The sequence below is a fragment of the Pelodiscus sinensis genome, chromosome 14 (assembly GCF_052426305.1).
Source record: "Pelodiscus sinensis isolate ZL-2025 chromosome 14, ASM5242630v1, whole genome shotgun sequence".
NCBI lineage: Eukaryota > Metazoa > Chordata > Testudines > Trionychidae > Pelodiscus > Pelodiscus sinensis.
In genome coordinates this window covers 30963886-30983847 of record NC_143065.1, presented here as the reverse complement: position 1 = coordinate 30983847, position 19962 = coordinate 30963886, and positions in this window count along the sequence as shown.

Sequence of the window (19962 nt, the reverse complement as noted above, 5' to 3'; positions counted from 1 at the left end):
GTCCATAGCAATCACTACCCACTTGTGAGACAGCATCCAGGCAGTCTGGACGCTCTCCTGTGCAAAAGCCCATCGCTTTTTCGATGCACTTTTGCAATGTGGATGCTCTCTAGCACAAGAAGTTTTTGCGGAAGATCTCTTCTGAGAAAAGCTTCTTGTGCATGAAGCCTGCAGTCTAGACGTAGCCTCAGTCAACACCCCAATCAGAAATCCCTGCTGGGAGCCAGGGAAGGAACTCAGAGCAATGACAGACCTGCCACTGCCTGGGCCCCAGGGTGTGGAGTGAGCAGAGAGGCTAAGGCAAGTCAACCCCCTTCTACTCCTGCAGGAAGCTGCTACAGAGCAGAGCTGAATCAGGGGAGCTTTCCCTATTGCTGCCAGGCAGCATCAACCCTTTGGCTCTGGGACGCTCAGAGTGGCACCTTTCATCGGGCCCCAATGAACCTTTAAAGAGAGAAAAACACCGAGCATATTAGTACGTCTTTAAGTGAGACGTCCAGTTCTGCCTCTTTGGAACGTGCCCACCAGGCGACAGAGTGCAGCCCCGGAACAAAAGAACCTCCGCTACCACGCAACGCTCACAGCTGCCTGGGCCCCAGGGTGGGAGATGGAACGAAGGGTGATTCTGTGACCACTGCTCAGAGCTGAGAGGGGAGCCAGGCTCTGTTTCCCCCTCCCCAGCTCCTGTCCCAGGTCTCCCTCTCTGTGCCCATGCCCTCAGGAGGAAGCTGACAGGGATGGGAGATGGGGTAAGATGATCATTGCGCTCCCTGGTGCAAGCCGGAGCCACCTGGTATGGCAGCAGGAGGTGTGACGAAGGCCTGGCCTTCACCATGATAATCGAGGGGGCGCAGAGGGGTGGGGTCTCCTTGTGGGTGGATGGGAGCCTAGAGAAACTTCCTGCAAATGCTGCCAGGCTGGGGGCGCCTAAAGAGAAACTTGGCCTCTGGCTGAATCCAGAGCGACTTGGGAAAAAGCCAAGGCTCCCAGGACTGAGCTCTGGCCCTGAGCCCCGGGGACAGACAGGGAGGAGCCAGGAGCAGCTCCCAGGCGCCTGTGGCTGGTTGTGGTGCTCCAGGCTCCCCAAAACTCAAGGCCCCAGGCTAGTGGCTGGCTGCTATGCCCGTGCCAGATGGTGGGTGAGATTACAAGAATTTGATTTTCAAATAATCCATAAACCTGGCTGAGCTAATGGCATTTCATATGCATTATCTTGTAATCCCAGAGAAGAGAACATTTCAGAGCAAAGAGCCTGATTCTCTCTCCCTGTGAGGACTCTAACAAGCTACAGATAATCCCTTTTTTGTTGGAAGGTACTTACAGGGAATCTACAAAGGCACAAGGGCTTTGCCAATTCCACAGCACAAAAGCCTGCTGGCTACTTTGCATACCAGTGGAACCTGACTACTTGCAGCTTCCCTGCCTCTGTGACACAGCCTAGGGCCTGTGGCTACAATCCCTCTGGTGCACAGGGATGTGGGGCTCAGCACTGGGCAAAGCCTAAGCAAGGCACCTAGCACAGCCAGGTGTGCATGGGTATCGCGCCATGTGCATGATCCAGACATGCACATAGCAGACGGTTTCTAGAGTTCCATCAGAGGACATCGCATTGGTAGTAGTGGGCTCAGCTAGAGGAGTGCCAGAGGAACCTTAAGAACATGAGAGCTGCCGTCGTGGGTCAGAGCCTGGTCTATCTTGTCCAGTATCTTGTCTTTGACAGAAGTCTGTACCAGAGCTTCAGGGAGAAGGAACATGCCTGGCTTCTAGTACTCAAAAGTTTGGAGTTGCATCCTTCATCATCTTGACTCATGACCACTGATAGACCCATCCTCTTATTAATTTTTCCCAGATCTTTTTTTAACCCAGGTTATGCATGTGGCCATCACAACGCCCCATGACAATGAGTGTCACAGGTTAATCACACATTGTGAGAAAAAGTACTTCCTCGTGTTTGCATTAAACCTGCTGCTTCCTAATTTATTAGTGCAACTTCCCCACTCCCTGGTTTTTCTATTGTATGAAGGGATAAATAACTCTTGTCTATTCACTTTTTCCATACTATTCCTGATCATATAGACCTTGATCAGATCCCCATTGTAGTTGTCTCTTTTCTAAACTGAACAGCCCTATTCCCTTGAGTCTCTCCATGTGTGGAGTCCCTTGATCATCTTTGTTGCCCTTCTCTGAACCTTAACCAGTTCCACTATATCTTTAGGGTAGGTCTACACTGCAAGGCTATTTCAAAATAAGCTATTCTGGAATAGTTCTTCTAAAACAGCTTATTTTGAAATAGCACATCTACACTGCAGGGAAGCCTCAAAATTAGCTGGAGGCAGGCTTCCCTAATGTGACGTGCTACCTTGATTTAGAGCTCCAGGAGGCACCGAGGAGGAATTAGAATGGCCCTGGTGAGGGGTTATTTCGAAATAGTACCAGTAGAGGATGTACACATGCCTTATTTTGAAATAGCTATTTCAGAATAGGCATTATTCCTCAAAGAATGAGGTTTACAGATTTCAGAATAAGCCAGATGTTATTTCAAAAAAAAATTTTTGTTTGAAATAACAGAATGGCTGTGTAAACTAAGGATGTTAAGGACTAGTTGACTATCTGAAAAGCAAATGCTTATCGGATAGTCGAGTCAACTAGTTGATTTCCCCCCCTCCCTTGCTGCCTCTATCAGATAGAGGCAGCAAAGGGGGGAGGGGAAGAGGAAGTACTTCAAAGCGCCCGTGCTGCACTGAGCCTGTACCCATGCTCCATGTGGCGCTGCCCCTTTGAAACACCGGGGCAGCGTTTCAAAGGGGCAGCGCCACACAGCTGAGCCTGGGATCAGCTGTGCAGTGCTGCCCTTTAAAATGCCACCGTGGTGTTTGCGTGGAGCCCAGGGTCAGCTGGGGAGTCACTGATCCCAGGCTCTGGGGAAATGCTGCGCAGAGCCCAAGATCAGCTGGGGCCAGTGGGAAGTCCTATTGACTCTGAGCTACATGTGAGTGCCAGCTTTGAAATGTATAAGAGTCCCCAGCAGGGGCTCTTGTGCATTTCAAAGTGGAAGTGCCCCCATGGAGCCTGAGGTCAGTAGGGAACTCAAAGTCCCCAGCTGACCCCAGGCTCCACATGGCATTTCAAAGCAGCAGAGCAGCATGGAGCCTGGATTCAGCAGGGGACTTTGAGTTCCCTACTGACCTCAGGCTCCATGAGGGCACTTCCACTTTGAAATGCACAAGAGCCCCTGCTGGGGAGTCTTGTACATTTCAAAGGTGGCACCCGCATGTAGCTCAGAGTCAGTAGGACTTCCCTCTGGCCCCAGGCTGCATGCAGAGTTCCTCATTTGAAATGTACAAGAGTCCAAGCGGGGTTCTTGTACATCTCAAAGGAGGAATGCGGAAGTACCTATCGACTAGTCAAGTAGTTGATGGAAATTCCATCCACTACTCAACTAGTAAATTACTCAATATTTAACTTCCCTAGTGTAGACGCTCACGTTGTTGTTTCAAAATAACGCTAGCTATCTCGAAATAATGGTGCAGTGTAGATGCACCCTTTGAGATTGGGCAACCAGAATTGGACACAGTATTCAAGGTGTAAGTGCGCTGTGGATTTAGAAGTGGTATTATACTATTTTATGTTATTTTTAATCTTTTTCCTAATAGTTCTTAACATACTATTAGCCTTTTTGGTGGCTGCTGTGGATTGAACAGAAGTTTCCAGGGAACAAGCCACAGTGTCTCCAAGATCTCTTTCTTGGGTGGCAAAAGGTAATTTAGACCTTATACTTGTGTATGTGTGATTGGAATGATTTTTTTTCAATGTTCATTACTGAGTTCTAACCAACATTGTATGTCATCTGCCATTTTGCTGCCCAGTCACTCAGCTTTGTGAGATCCCCTTGTGATGTAGCGGGGGTGCTGTTTGCTCTGTAACCCGGTGTCCCACCTGCGCTGTGATGTGTGATTCCCACTGACTCACCCACATGTGTATTGGCCCAGACACCTAGGACCAGCCTGACCAGATAACAAGGCTCTTTCCACAAGGGAGAGACAAAGGAAGGGAGGTGGAGACGAACACCTGGTTTGGGGGCAGGATCTGGGAGCGAGGCTGGTGGGGAAACATGAAGGAAACAGCCTAAGCTGAGGACTGAGGGTCTAGGGGAGGCACTGGACTCCTATCCCAAGATGTCTGAGGCATCCTGGCCCTGACTCCTGTAAGCATATCACGTCTGTGCTGTGCTGTATCCTGGAGGAGCAATAAACCCTCTCTATTCTACTGGCTGGTGGAGTCCATTCTTGCTGCTACGGGGCTGCAGGACTAGGGGGAATCCCGACTCGCCGTCACACCTCTTGGAACTCCTTGTAGTCTCTTTTGGACTTAATTATCCTGAATAATTTTGTATTGTCTGCAACCTTTGCCACTTCACAGTTCAATCCTGTTTTCAGATTATTAATGAATATGTGGAGAGCACAGGTCCCAGTACAGATCCTTAGGGGACCCTGCTGGTAACCTCTCTCTACTGTAAAAACTGGCCATTCACACCTATTCTTTGTTTCCTATCTTTTAGCCAGCTGCTGCTCCACGAGGCACTTCCCTCTTATCATATGACTACTTAGTTCCCTTAAGAGCCATTGGCAAGAGATCTCAAACATTTTCTGGAAGTTCAAGTACACATTCCATCGACTGGATCACCCATATCCACATGCTTGTTGACTCCCTGAAAGAATCTAATAGATTGATGACATGTGACTTCCCTTTACCTATGGGAACAATCGTGTGCCAACAAAATCGTGTTTATCTCTGTAGCCAATAATTCTGTTCTTTGCCCTAGTTTCTATAGTTTGCCTGCTCCTGAATTTAGGCTTCCCAGCCTGTCTTTGCCAGGAGCGCCTCTGCAGCCCTTTTGAGGAACCGGTTGTTATATACTGGTCTATAGTGTGTTTGGTTCCTAGGCAGCTTCCAAACAATTTTAACAACTCTCCTCCAGCAGCAACTGAGTGCCACTGAATTACAGGCTGGCTTCCGAAGCACCCACCCCAGCTCCTGCCGAATCAACAGCAAAACTCTGCTGCATGCAGTGGAAGCAGGATAAGGCCCCTAATGGGAAAGTCTCACAAAAGCCTGTGTGACAAGCCAAGCCCCTTAGCCGTGGAGGTGGGATAGGGCTCTGTCTACACTACACTGCTTTTAGCAACATAGCCGTGTCCACATGGTCATGTGGCTAAAAGTTAGACAATGTAAACACTGTTTGTCAGCAGAGCCAGCTGGTGAGGGAGGACGTGGAGGAGTCACTGGCCACATGACCCCTCCCCCTCCACCTCAGGGAAGGCCCAGGATAATCCCCACCCCACACCAGGCCCTGCCTCTCTCTGCACCTGCTCTGTGCTGTCCCCACCTTTGCTCTGCCCTCTCCCCTCCTCTTCCCTGTCCTTGCTTCACCCCTGCGGGGCCCTGCCCCACCTCTTCCCCCAGTGGTGGTAGCCTGGGGAAATAGCAGGGCCAGGAGGCAGGCATTGACAGCAGGAATCCAGCCCCTTGCACTCTCCACACTCACAGGCGTGTCGCTAAAAGGCAGTGTAAATGCTGCTTGTTGGCACTTTTGCAGAGCAAAAACTTCCACGGGCTCCCTGACAAAGCTGTGATCTGCAGTGTCCCCCACACAGGCGATCCCCACACATAGCCCTAGCCAGATCGGGCAGAGCATCTCCTACTAGCCCAAACCAAACAATCCTTATTCCCTCCCCCACACTGAAAAGCGTCAGGGCCTGCATGAAATGGAGAAGTTTCCATGGCATTTGCGGAAGGGCCTTGTCAGCTGAGGCATGCTGGAAATTTGTCTCTCATCTCAAATGGGTGGGGACGGGACAGGCTGCAGCAGCTTCCCGGCTACTTCACTCTGCCATCTGCTTCTTTAGGATGCTGGGGAGGGGGGAGGGGGGGGAGGGGAGGAGCAATAGGGCAGCCTGCTCTTGAGCCTCTTTCCCCAGTCCTGCTTCAGATGATCTTCTCTTGGAACCCAGAACTTTCCTGCTACCAATGCCCTGAGAATCTCTAGGATAAAGCATGAGAGTTCAGAGATCAATGGCTCAGATACATCCCTGCTGATGCATCTTCCACTGGGTGCCATTCTGGGGGGTCCTCTCCCTGCAGCCCTGGGGCAGATCTTGGAAGCAAAGGCTGCTTGCACTGGGCACAGATGGAAATGTTGCTAAATGCTTCAGGGGTGTCAATTCCCCCATCTAGCTGTGGCCGTGAGTTCACAGCAGGGCTGATGCACCCCATGGGACAATGCCAGAGATGGTACCTCCTACGCCCCTCCTGGCCATCTGGAACATGCAGCTGGGCACATCAAGCCCAGGAGGGGAGGGAGGAGGAAATGCTTTACAACCTGATAATTTATGGAGTTACTTGTGAGTTTTCACACAGGCCAGATTCAGCTGTTTGGACTCCGACTGACATGCTTCCCCTGGGGAGAGACATCCCACCCCCGGGGGAAAGTTGCCTACATGGCTCTGAGAGAGATTGGGGTCAGAGGGAGAGCCCGTGGCCACCTGGCATTATAGGATATACCGAGTGGAATCAGCACAAGTCCTGTTGGACATAAGTTCTGACAGTGATGGATGGACAGCTGAGCTTGGGTCCTGGCTCTGAGGAGGAACACAGCAACTTGCAGGTGGGGGTCATCATTAAAGAGGATGCCTCAAAGCACAAGCAGAGTTGGATACAGAGCAGGGCAAGCTCTGCTCATCCCAAAGAGTGGAGTAACAGGGGGGATGGATGGCAGGTGCATTGGCAGAGGTACAGGGAGAAGGATAGTAAGGATTCTGCAGGTCAGAGCTGAGGTTCATTGACAGATGAGTGTGCTGGAGCGGGGGCAGAAATGGATTGAGGCGTATTGACAGATCAGTGCAGGGGGAGCCCAAACCTGAAATAGGTGGGGAGGCCGTAGGCCAAGAGTGAGGGGCATCGACAGAGCAGTCTGGAACAGCCTTGGGGCTGGAGGGAGGGTGGTCTGCTACTTTCACAAGTGCTACATTAATGCAGTTTTTACTAATGGTAATTAATGTGAACAGATTCTCTGCCACACTGCAAATGGGATGTTGATGCCCAGGGCTGGCCTTACCATGAGGCGAACTAAGGCGGCCGCCTCAGGTGCCAGACTGTGGGGGGGGGGGGGTGCCACTAGGACCCAGAGTGTAGAAAATTGTGTCTGCTGCTGGTCGGTAGCAGAGCAGTACCATGAGAGGAGTAGAACAGGAAAAAGGCAGAATTGAGACCTCTCAAAGTTTTGGCCCAAGTGAGGAGGCATGGGGGCATCATTTGAGCTCCCTGCCTCGGGTGCCAAAATGTTGTGGGCCGGCCCTGTTGATGCCATTGTGCTAAGGAGCCAGTCATAAGCGTTTGGGAATTGAGAGTTTCCTGTGACAGCCTCCCATGGCAGGCAACTCTCCCCCAGGCTCCAGACAGCCCTGGGATCACACCGCTTGGGAAGAGACACAAATATGCTAAGAGCTTGGCCTTGGAGAGTTAGTGCTGGGCATGACTATTAGAGGACCCTAGCCCTTGCATAAGGGACTTGCAGTACCCACAGCTCCCCGCCCTCCAGTTCCTTGAGATGCAGCTGAAACTGGCTCTTGCAACCCTCAGGAATTCTGCTGGCGATGCTGAGAGGCGGGGGGAATCATTAGGGGTCAAAGCAGTGTTTTAAATGGCTTGTGGCCACTTTAACCAGGGGCTGGAGTCCTCAACCCAGCTTCTGAGCCCAGAATAAAGCTCCTCCAGTTCCGGACCTGAAAGCACTCCTCTCCTCTCCACAACACAGGATACCACAGTGCTGAAGGCAAGCTATTTGTCGCCTTCCACAGAGGAAACATTTAACCCCTGGCCCTCTGGAAATCAGAGCCTGTCTCATGGCTTGCGTCTGCCTCTAGCAAAACCACCAGTCATCACACTCTCCAATGTCCGCCCTTCCCATGAACGACCAGACGTGTGCAGCCTCCATTCACACAACCACAAACATACACTCTTCCCCCCCCCCCGCCCCTTCCATTCTCAGACATGCCTCCCCGGCCCCACGGCCTGACCCTCCCCGATGGCACCGCTCGGGCCCTCTGAGCCACAGGGAGCATAGCAGAGAAGCCAGCTGCTACACACTCCCTTCGCAACAGCCTCCCCAGGGCCATTCTGGTGCTAGCCTCCCATGCGCTGAACAGGGCTGGAGCTGTAATAACCACCGGCAACTAGTCCAGGCTATTGCTCCCACCCTTGCCGCAGCCACTCATGATGCTGAGGCCCTGGGCGAGCTTAAGGAAAATCTCGGGGAAGGAGCAGCCGATGGGATTTCCCAGACAGAGCCTGCCACCTAGCGGCAAGTAAAGTGTTGGCCTACACACGGCTGTCAACAAAATTCTGCAGCAGAACACTAGGCCAAACGTGACTCTTAAATTAATCTGGCCCCAGGCCTGAGCCAGATGTGCAGTCCAGAGCTGCCCACAGCCTCAGATCCCCACTGCAAAGGCTTGCTCCCTCCGGGCTATGACTATGAGAAGAGGCCAGCAGTCCAGATCACAGGGGGTCAATTCAATGAAAGCAATGAGGGAGCCTGGTAAAGACACGCCCTACTGAGCCTGCTTTCACTCCTTAGTACCAAGTTTCTCAACCAGGGGATTGCAATACCGGTGGGTGGGTGGGGAGAGTCTAGAAGGCAATTGGGGGGGTGGGGGGAGAAGAGGAAGGGCTGTGAGAGGCCAAAGTTGTTGTTAGAAATAAAAGTAAATGAGATCTGGTGTTCACACTCCACGCACACGCTTACCCTTCAAGCATTCACCATCAGCCTCTCAGTGTGTCTACACAGCAAAGTTATTTCGGAGTAACGGCCATTATTCCAAAATAACTATGCGAGCATCTACACAGCAATTCTGTTATTTTGAAATAATTTTTTGAAATAACAGACAGGATATTCCAGCTTCTGTAAACTTCGCTCTACGAGGAATAACGCCTATTCCAAAATAGCTATTTCGAAATAAGGCATGTGTGGATGCTCCACTTCTGCTATTTCAAAATAGCCCCTCACCAGGGCCATTCTGTTATTCCTCTTAGGGCTCTAAATCGAGATAGCACCTCTACATTTGGGAAGCCTTCCTCAGACTAATTTTGAGGCTTCCCTGTAGTGTAGACATTCTATTTCTAAATAAGCTATTTCGGAATAACTTTTCTGGAATAGTTTATTCCAAAATAACTGTGCAGCATAGACGTAGCCTCAGTGTTCATGCATACACACAGCATTACTAGCACAGATACCTTTTATACTCGTTTGTAACTCTTTTTTAAAACTCTTTTTTACTCCTGGGCTATATCTACACTCGCGGCTTCTTGCGCGAGTAATATGCAAATGAGGCTAGGCGTGGAATATCGCCGAGCCTCATTTGCATACCTAATGAGCCACCATTTTTTTAAGAAGAGGCTCTTGTGCAAGAAGAAGCGTCTACACTGCCCTTTCTTGCATAAGAAAAACCCTCTTGTGCAATGCCGTTCTTCCTGAAAAGTAATAGGTGTAACGGCATCGTGCAAGAGGGTTTTTCTTGGGCAAGAAAGGGCAGTGTAGATGCTCCTTCTTGCACAAGAGCCTCTTCTGAAAAAAATGGTGGCCATTAGGTATGCAAATGAGGCTCGGCAATATTCCACGCTTAGCCTCATTTGCATATTACTCACACAAGAAGCCGCGAGTTAGACATAGCCTTATTGTAAATTAAAGGGGATTGCACCCTTTTGACTTCAAATAAGGCAAATGCCAACCTGGAAAGTTTGAGAAACACTGACTTAGCACACAAGATTCTCCTAATCTTAGTGGAGCTGGCCTGTGTCCCATTATACAACTCCAGATAGTCTCAGGTTTGAATGTAACGTTACCCATAAGCAACCACAGTCTCATCTGAAACATGTCATCTCCTGCTATAGGGGGTGCTCTCTGCTGAGCCAGCTGACACCCATGACCCAGTCATGGTGCTGTAGAGTGCTGTGTGGCTGGAGGAGTTTCTCAAACTTTCCAGTTTGGCATTCCCCTTATTTGAAGTCAAATATTTTTGCAATCCCCTTTCATTTACAATCAGAGTGAAACAGGTGTCCGTGATAGCAATGCTGTGTGTATGCACGCACACCGAGAGGCTGATGGTGAATGCTTGACTCTCAGAGGACAGCATCCAAGGCGACCTTAGGGGGCACTGTGTTTCGGGGAGAGGATGCTTTTCTCTCTGAATCAGTGGTGTTGACTCCAATACCTCATATCGTGCTGGGGGCTTTGAGTCAGATGGGATGGAATGAGAAAGAACAATCACTAGCAGATGAACTCAGGAGCTATAAGAATCCTGTTTCCAGGCCAATGAAATCAAAGGGACTGAAAGGCAGGAAGCCTGGGAGAATGGTCACTACTGGAAGGTTTCTAAAGTTGCTGCAGCCCAGGACTTCTTAGCACCATGCCAGAGGGTTGGGATCAGCATTGACTCTCAGAGGACAACATTCACTACTGAGTCACTAACATTGCTTCCCCAGCACATAGCTCCCTTCCACACTACAGCATCAGGACTGATTCAAAAGGAACTACCTACCAGGCCATGAAGCAAACCTTTTCTAGCACAATGCTGGGCAAGAGTTTGCTCTGAGTCAAAGGAGAACATCTTTTACATTCATCCAGGCTGCTCCATGCAACACAAAGCCCCTAGTACAAGTGGAACACTGGAGTCTGCATGGGCTCAGAGGGTGAGAGAGTCACCCACACTGCTCCCTGAAGTACAGCAGCCATGGCATGATATTGGGGTCTGCAAGAGCAGTCCATTAATCACAGCCCTTCTCCTTAGTACTTAGGGTTGCCAGGTGTCCAGTTTTGAACTGGACAGTCCGGTTTTGAGCTTTCTGTCCGGGAAACAAATTGAGAAAATACCGGACATATAAATGTCCAGTATTTTCTAATTAAGTAGGTTTCATTATTCTCATGAGTATCAGTACATAGTTGCATGCTGCCTGGGTGGTAGATGCACTCACACTGCGTGAGCATTTCTACCAGCCAGGCTGTACGCAACTACACAGTAGAGAGGAGGGGGGCAGGGGTGGAGCGGGGTGGGATAGAATCCCCAGGGCCAGACTCGCCCGTGCACCCTGCCGGGACTGTGCACGGGACGGGCAGCACGTCAGGATATGCCTGGTCAGCCCTGCTCCCTGCTGGCCAGTTCCCCCACCCCAATCTCCCCCGGCCAGCCCTGCTTCCCACTGGCCTGTCCCCCTCCCTTCCCCCAGCCAGCCACGCTCCCCACAACTCCTCCCGGCCAGCCCTGCTTCCCACTGGCCTGTCCTCCTCCCTTCCCCCAGCCAGCCCCGCTCCCCACAACCTCCTCCCGGCCAGCCCTGCTTCCTACTGACCAGTTCCTCCCCACCCCAGTCTTTCCCAGTCAGCACTTCTCCTCCTGACCCCCTCCTGGCCAGCTTGCTCCGCCCCCCTGTTCTGAGATCACATGTGTCCGGTTTGTTTTTGAAACCCATCTGGTAACCCTATTAGCACTTGGCTGCCTGCTCTTGAATACACCCTGTCCCTTTCCTAGGCTCCCCAACAGTCCCAAGTTGCTAATGTCATTGATTGCAAAGCAATTTGTTTTCCAGAGTGATACATTGGTGTCTGGCACTAATAAGCTGTGTTGGCCATTCAGAAGAGCAGCCCAGGCAGGCCAATGGCCTACAAATACACGGGTCCAGACACATGGCTCTGATTTCCCCCCCAATGCTTCCAAAAAAGCAATAGGCAACATGCACAAAGGATTACTCAGAATTCAAAGGCGAATGGGATTTGTGACCCATTATATTAACCAGAGACGAGGAAAAGCTCTGCAGAGTGAGTACTGCTGACAGGGCACCAAACCAATTATTAAGAGCTCACAGATCACTAAGCTGGATATATACACACATCAAGATAAATTCCTATTTGCCTGCAAATGCAGGACGCTGCCTGAGCCGCCCTATCCAAGCTGGTTTGCTTTTCTATGTGCCCATTAAACTTGGATTATATCTAGTTACTTTCACCGGTAATTCACTTCCCCCACAGGTTTAATGCTCAGGAATAACATTTGGGAGGGTAAAACCTGAAAGGATAAATGTAATGTGTGTAATTACTTTGATAAATGAGAGTGAGCAGAAGGCAAGCAGGGAGTACACTGAGCTTCAAGGCCACACACATACAACTATGGGAATGACACTACCAATGCTACTGGTGTAGGAAGACACATAGGAAGAGCCTGACTGGATCAAACCCAAAGTCCAGCCAGTCCAGTATCCTGCCTCTGGCAGTGACCAGTATCGGATGCTTCAGAGGAAGGTGTCACTGTGCAGGAGGCAGATGTGGGATATTCTGCCACAATCTTAGGTCTTGTCCTGGTCCGCTAATAGTTAGAAATGGGTTTAAACCAGAGGTGAAATTTAGGGGGTATATCCTGGCGTGCAGCTCTGGGAAGAACTGGATGATCTGCGACGAAAGCCATCAGGGAGCTATTTAAAGAACTGGCAGGGACCCGGGTTACAATAGTACAGTACCTGTAAGAAATTGTAAGTTACTTTCATCGCTGGTTTAAATCAATAAGCATGAGGTTTAACAGCTCCTCCAAAATGCGTTGTTAATTATAACAAGAATATCTAGAGTTGTTATCCATATAGAGTCCTGTCCGTTCTGGAATCTTGCTAAGCTCCCAGTATAAATGACCCCTTGGGGGTAATGCCTTTCTATCTAATCACACATGGTATGAAAAAAAGTCTTTCCTAGTGTCTGTTTTGCATTTGCCCCCTTTTAATTTCATTAAATGGCCTTTTGTCCCTGGTCTTACAAGATGCTTTTGGGTGGCATCTGAAACCCAGCTGGGCTGCACTTGGAGTCAGTTTTCCTCTGCAGCGTTGTACATAGAGACTTATAGAAGTGTAGGGCTGGAAGGGATCTCAGTAGGTCATGTACTCAAGGCAGAACTAGAGTATTAACCAGACTTCCAAGTTCTTAAAGAGGAAAATGTCCTTCTCAGGAGAATCACATCTGAAACACCACCTGCCCTCAAACATCCTGCTCAAAAATGCTTCCCACTGACTGTGTGTGTATTGAAGATATGGACTCGGACTTTAAGGTAGGGGTGTTAGTGTGAACTTGTGTACACAATTAACTGATTAGCCTGGGCTCATTGGTTAATTCTAACAGTTACACGCACCCCATCCTTGTTTCAAGTGGGGGGAGAGGTGGAAGCTGCCTGCGACACCCCCACTCTGCTCCCTCTGATACAAAGGTAGCAAGGATGAGGTGCATGTAACTGTTAGGATTAATAGAGAGGCAGCAGTGCAGGGGGTTGGGGGCCTGTGCCCCGCACTGCTGTCTCTCTATCAGAGGCAGAAGGGGCAGGTCAGGTGGGTTCCCTGCGAGCACCAGCTCCCACCTGCCCCTTGCATGTAAATGGGTAACTGATACAAATTTCAGCAGTTACACGTTTACACAAATACTCATTTTTAATGTCCCTAATTTAGGGTCAGAAGGAACCATCATGATTATGTAGTCTGAGCTTCTGCACATATTAGACCACAGAAGCTCACTTACCCACTGCTGTAACAGACCCGTAATCTCTAAAATCCTCAAATCATGATTTGAGACTTCAGGTCACAGAGAATTCACCGTTTACACTAGTTTATATCTGGAAGTGACCCGTACCCCATGCTGTAGAGCAAGGCAAAAATCCCCCCCGGCCTCCGCCAATTGAACCCAAGGGAAAATTCTTTCCTAACACCAGATAAGGAAGTTAGACCCTGAGCATGTGAGCAAGACTTACAAGCCAGCCAACGGGAAAAGGATTCTCTGTAGCAGAGCCCTTCCCATATAGTGTCTCATCACTGGCCATTGGAGAGATTTACTACTAGCCATTGCAGATTGACTATGTGCTATTGCAGGCAGTCTCATTATACCATCCCCGCCAGACATTTATCGTGGTTAGTGTAGAAGCCAGCTAGGTTTTTTGCCCCCAGTGCTCCATTTGAAAAGCTATTCCAGAACGTCGCTCTAATGATTAGAAACTTTCATCTAATTTCAATCCCAAACTTGTTGATGGCCAGTTTATAGCTGTTTGTTCTTGAATAAAGGAGCTGATATTGCAGGCACAGATTCCGTAACAATTTTGTTCTGAGTCTGTTCCTCCCTGCCAATGCCCCACCTCACTATGCACGTCTTGTCCCTCCCACCTATCCGTGTAGCTATTCCTCGGTACAGCCCCTGCTGTCCCACGTTCCTGTCCTACACAACCAGCCAGATCAGGTTACATCAGTGGTCCCCAACCTTTGGGGGCTGCTGGGCGCCTGGGGGCAGGGCCACTCATGCACCGCGCACCCGGGGTGGGGCTGCGCATGCGCCACGTGCCTGGGGCCAGCACCGCACATGCGCCACGCACTCGGGACCTGGGGTGCAAGAATAGCTTGGGCCAGCCCTGGTCACTCAGCGGGTGCCATGGTGCCCGCGGGCACCATGTTGGGGACCACTGGGTTACATGGATAGTTTCATACTATGGGGAAATAAATACCAGGTAGGCACTAGAGAGACAGGTAAACACATGCCACTGGAAACCTAAATCGGGCTTTTAAATCTTTACATGATTGTGCCACCTGGCTGCACAGAGTGAAATTTGCCTTACTCAGCTCAGTAGGCCTGCTTTTTGCAGACTGTGTGCACCAGCTTATGGGAGGCTCAGGCAGAGCTTGGAAATGCTGTGCGGTATCAGAGACATTCTGGTACAAAGTTCCTCAGGCTTCTTATGGTGCAGAACTTTCAACACAAATAAAATACAGGGATTTTATAGAGCGAGAAAGAAACTGCCAAGAAATCTAGAGTCCTCTCTCTCCACCAGGGCTGGCTTTAGGCCAATTTGATTGATTCCCCCGAATCGGGCCCTGTGCCCTAAAGCCAGAAGTGTGCTGGCATGCCGGGCGCGCTGCGGGAGGGGACGTCGGCCCCGGAGGAGAGCGGCGGCTTCTCTGTGCCGCAGGAGGGTTAAGTTGAGTGCAGGGGTTTCCCTGCGCCACGGGGGGAGGGGGGTGGGATTTGGCGGGAAGGCAGGACATGATTCTGCCCTGTAGCTGGGGATTTAAAGGGGCTGTGACTCTTGTGTGTGCAATTTTTTTTTTTTGGATCAACAAAAAAAATCCTGGCTGCCAGGGCCCCGTCGAAACTGTTTGAATTGGGCCCCGCACTTCCTAAAGCCGGCCCTGCTCCCCACCTTTTGTTCCAGCAAGGCAAACAGAGTGCACAACGGACCATGAGCCATGAATATAAGAGGCAGGAGAAGGCAATGCCTTCCCAAATTGCCAGCCTGGCCCCGCCCATACACCATCCCCAGCCTCTGCCCTCCTTCAGCCCATCTCCCGGGGCTGTCTGGTCTTCAACCCCACCAAGGATGGGAAGGCTGAGGCCAAGATCTCACGCTTTGGGGCCAGGGAGGCGGACCATCATACACACTACAGGACCAGGATGGCTGCGTGCCCTCCAGGACTGGGGGGCTACCTTTCCCATGCTCCAAAGAAAGCCGGGGCTGCACACTACCTGCCTTCCCCCAACATTCTCCTGCCAGGGCCAGGGAAGGCTGGGTCCATGCACTTTTCCTCCTCTGCTCCCAGGGCAGGGGAAGCCTGGGGCCACCACCTGCCCTCCCCCATGCTCCTGGGCTGACGGGAGGAGTCTGGGGCTGTGTGCCACCCGTTGGAGGAAGAGTGGCCTGCCCTTACAGTGTTTGGGGTGGCTATTAGATCCCACAGGGCTCTGGGTGGCAGAGGTGGCATGGGGGGCTTGTCTGCGCCACCCCTGGGTTCACCCACCACCCCTACAAGGGACCTTATACAGTATCAATAAATATCCCAATAAACAAAAACAGCTAAAATTCAACCAAGATGCTGGTAAGAGGCCTGTACACTCTGCCCACACCACACAGGTTACCTACTGACATTCCACACCACAGGAATGTTGAGGCTGTAAATGCAGGGACAAGGCAGTGGAACATGGTCTGGGGCTAGAATCCATCAGTCATGGACCCACAGTTCCCAGACCTGCTGGGATGAGAGAGTTAATGTAATAAAATGCAAAGGATCCCTTGGCATGGCTTTTTGCACATCACTGGGGGTGGGGTGGGGGGAAGACACAGAAGCAGAAGGGGCCATAGAGCTGAGAGGGAGCCAAGCCCTCATTTTCTCTTTTCTTTCCCAAGAAAGAAGGGACAGATCAAAGCAGAGAGATACCCAGAACTGAGGGTGAAGGAAAGGATGGCCTGGGCTGTTTCTACCAGTGCAATGAACAAGATCTTGTCCTTCCCAGCTCAGTGAAGCAGGACAGAACCATGCTCTGGTTCAGGAGTGAAGAATTAGCTCTCGTCACACTGCCTACCACCTCCCAAACTAGCCAATTCGAGTGTGCCCACATCCCTAACCCATCACCACCAACACACAGCCTTGGAAATATTGTCAACAACGAGACTAAAGCCTGCATGAGCTCTGAAGACTGTTCTTCTTTCTCCTGCCCCTCCAAAATGGTCCATTCAGGCAACCTAGCCCAGTAGCTGAGTGAGATTTTATTTTAGGTGTGCTAATGTTTGGAAAACTATCTTCTATCTCTCTTCTGAAATAAAGATGGTTTGGAGTGATAACTTAGTTGCTGGAGATCTGAGCGTGCTGTAAATGGCCCTACCATCTGTTTGCTCAAAGCCCTGTATCTGAAGGCTTTTAGCAATGACTCCTGGGTCCTATTATTGCATAAGAAGGTCATCTAGATAAGGGTAGATATGTATCTCTTCCACTTGAAAGGAAGGTTGATGAAGCATTTGACTATATATTCATTTAGAAGTTGAGCCCCAAAGGATTGGGCTCTATATTGAAAATACTTCTTGCAATAGCAGAAACTTAAATATATATGTAGGTGCCTATCTTCCGTGTATCTCCAGGAGGTATATTTTCATATTCCAGAGCTTGGAGGTAAACAATGCAATAAGGAAGGATTTCAGTATTTCTGCATGGAATATTGATCTCCTCATGGGTGAGGAAAGACTCAAAATCTAACACGGGCTGCATGCTATTGTGTCTTTGTACAACAAAGAATCTTATGCCTTTTCTAAAATATGTTTCCTCATGAAATTGGCTCTGTCATTGTAATCTGTAGGAGATGGACATCTGCACCTTTCATCTTCAAATTCTACAAAGAGTCTTGCTATTGCTAGTGTTGATTTATATTAATTCACTTTGGGAGAAAGGATAAACTTGATCCTGAAATACTGAGTTTGAGGTTTTTTAGCCTTTCATGGTTATCTTAAGTAGGTCAATCACAGATAAGGACCCATGGTTAAGGTCACAAAGGGAGCATTTGCCCAAACTTGAAAATACAAAAATTGAAAGCTTATGGGGCTCCATATTTTTTTCTACACAAAAGAATTTCAACCTGTGTCTTCTACTTCTCAGGTAAGGCAGGAACAGCTTCTTCCTCACGTGAAATCTAAGCTGGAGCCTAGAAGAGCGGAGATGTTTCAAAGGGACAGCTATACTGATATAAAGCAGTTTGAAGACATTCTCACTGGAAGGAGGGAGGGTCATCCTTTGTATACTGCCTCAGTGACTGCTTTGCTACTGGCTCCCAAGGAGAAGATAAGCTCCTGTAGGACCCCTGGAAACTGGAAGGGGAAAGTAGGTAGGTATCTCTCTCTCAGGGAAGGGACTCTGAATCACCTTACCCCTTACTCCCTGCTGCTGAGTCCAGGTTGAGTGGGGTCCAGACAGAATAAAGAGTGAGCTGGAGCTGCTGGAGACAACTCATTGGTTGCTGAAGGGTCACAGGAGCTGGCATCTTTCCTCGCAGCTGAGGCCTTGAAAGTGAAACAGCTTGTGGGAAGAAGGGATGATTTGGATTCTTGTCAGAACAAACCTTGCTTGCCCCACCACTTCAGGTGGTTCCATGAAACTTTCCCACTTACAGCGCAAGTTCTGGGACTAGGAGTTCCATATGGGGGCTTGGTTTAAAAAAAACAAAACATCAAAACCCTTACCTCTGCTCCCATGCTATGATTGTGGTCCGGTGTGAGGGAAGAGAGCTTCTATGCAACCTGCCTATGCACAGACCTCACCCACCCCATGGCTAGGAGCTGGATGGTGGGGAGAAGAGCTGCTGCATTCAAACCCTCTCAAAGCCAAATGGAATTCTCTTTGTTCCAAAAAACCTCAAAGCCAACAGCGAGACATTTAGTTAAAAGTCTTTCCGAAATCCTGCACAGGGAGCCCTGGAGTGAGCGGCATGGAGGCAGAGCTCCGCTGAGTCCTTCCTGAGGGGCAACTCTGAGCCCAGGCTGAGAACAAACATCCAGTCACAGTTGCCATGGAGACTAGGAACACCCTGCTGTGAGGTGTGTCTGACAGGCAGGGGACTGCAAAAGCAGGTGCTTAGCATGGCTGGGATGAAGTGCCCTCTTCCTGGTGCATACAGTATCACCGAGGGCTGAAGTCCAACCCTTCCCCATTTTCAGTAAAGCTGGAGTCACCAGGCTTTGGCAAATGAAGCTCACAGACCTGAGGCACATGTTTGGCTTTATTTCATTTCTTTGCAGTCTGCTTTCGCTCTCTCTAGTCTCTCTGCAATGATTCAGCTCCCCACTTAAGCCTCCTAGGGCAATTTAAGATGAGAGGTTTTATACATTTTAATCTACTCTATATTTGAGAGAGTCTGGCTGTGAATCTGTCTATCCATTCAAGAACACCTCCTGAACAATAAGAGCTAGGACCATCAAATTTGGTATGCAGCGTCCTCTTGTAAAACTTAGAGCAAAGTAAGGATTTGGTTGTGCCAGGAAAATGGAATGCAATTGCTTCTTATAAAACCATAAAGAGAGACAATACCCAGGCAAGTGAAAGGAGTGCCCAGCACCAAGCCTTCCACACCTCAGGTACCCTTTAGTGAAGAGAGGCCTGAAGCTTCCCCCCATGCAAATGGGAACATTGCTAGCTGTTCCCCTCTGTCAGGGAGCAAGGAGAGAGTGTAGTTTGCTGCATTCCTCATGCTGGCTGGGGAACAGATGAACTTAGACCTGCCTCAGCTGAGAGACATGCACCCCTCCTTCAGGTGTGACTACTGCAGCAGCCATGGAGAAGCACTTCTCACCTGACCCCAAGCTGCAGCAAAAGAGGGCTGGGGTAATCCTCGCTCCCTAAGGCAGTCTGCATATTGAACCCCTCAACCCTAGAACAGTGATTTAAATGAAACATGTACATTTTAATTTTATCCCCCCCCTCCCAAAAAAACCCACCAAAACATAAAAATTGAGTTAAGGACCCAAACAAAGCTGAGTAAATATTCCAGTGTATGTGGATATATAAATAAAATTTTACAAACCTACAGCTTCAAAACTCCCTGGCTTTTGAAAGCAGAAGGCTTCTGGGCTGTCTCTCTAACTGCTTATGGATTAATTAAGAACAGCTTTACATTTGAGGCCTGCAGCTTGACAGATCCCAAGGGGCTGACAAAGTACATATAGTAATCTCCAGCAATCAGCACAGAGCCCTGAGCCTGACTGGGTGGGGCTGATTAGTCATCTGCAGGGCTGTGCTGCTGATTATCTTGAGGAAACACTGGTACCAAGTAGAGTTAACAGCTCTAACCTAGCAAGCTGTGCATAGGAATGGGGAATTGCTACATGTAGCTTAACCGAGATTGGCATTGGATAAATCATGTCTCTGCCATAACTTCCCCTATGCATGAAGTGTCAATTCTAATGCAGAACTTCTTGGTGAGATTGAGAACAGGTGTTTGGAGTGCTTTGAAGATACTCATTGAGCACTCAGTAAGGGCAAAGTTTGAGCAGCAGTTCTGCATCTAAGTCTGTCAGACTTCACATACACAAGTGGGTTGCAATGGCCTCACAGAAGCTCTGTCAGAATGGTAACAGGAAAACC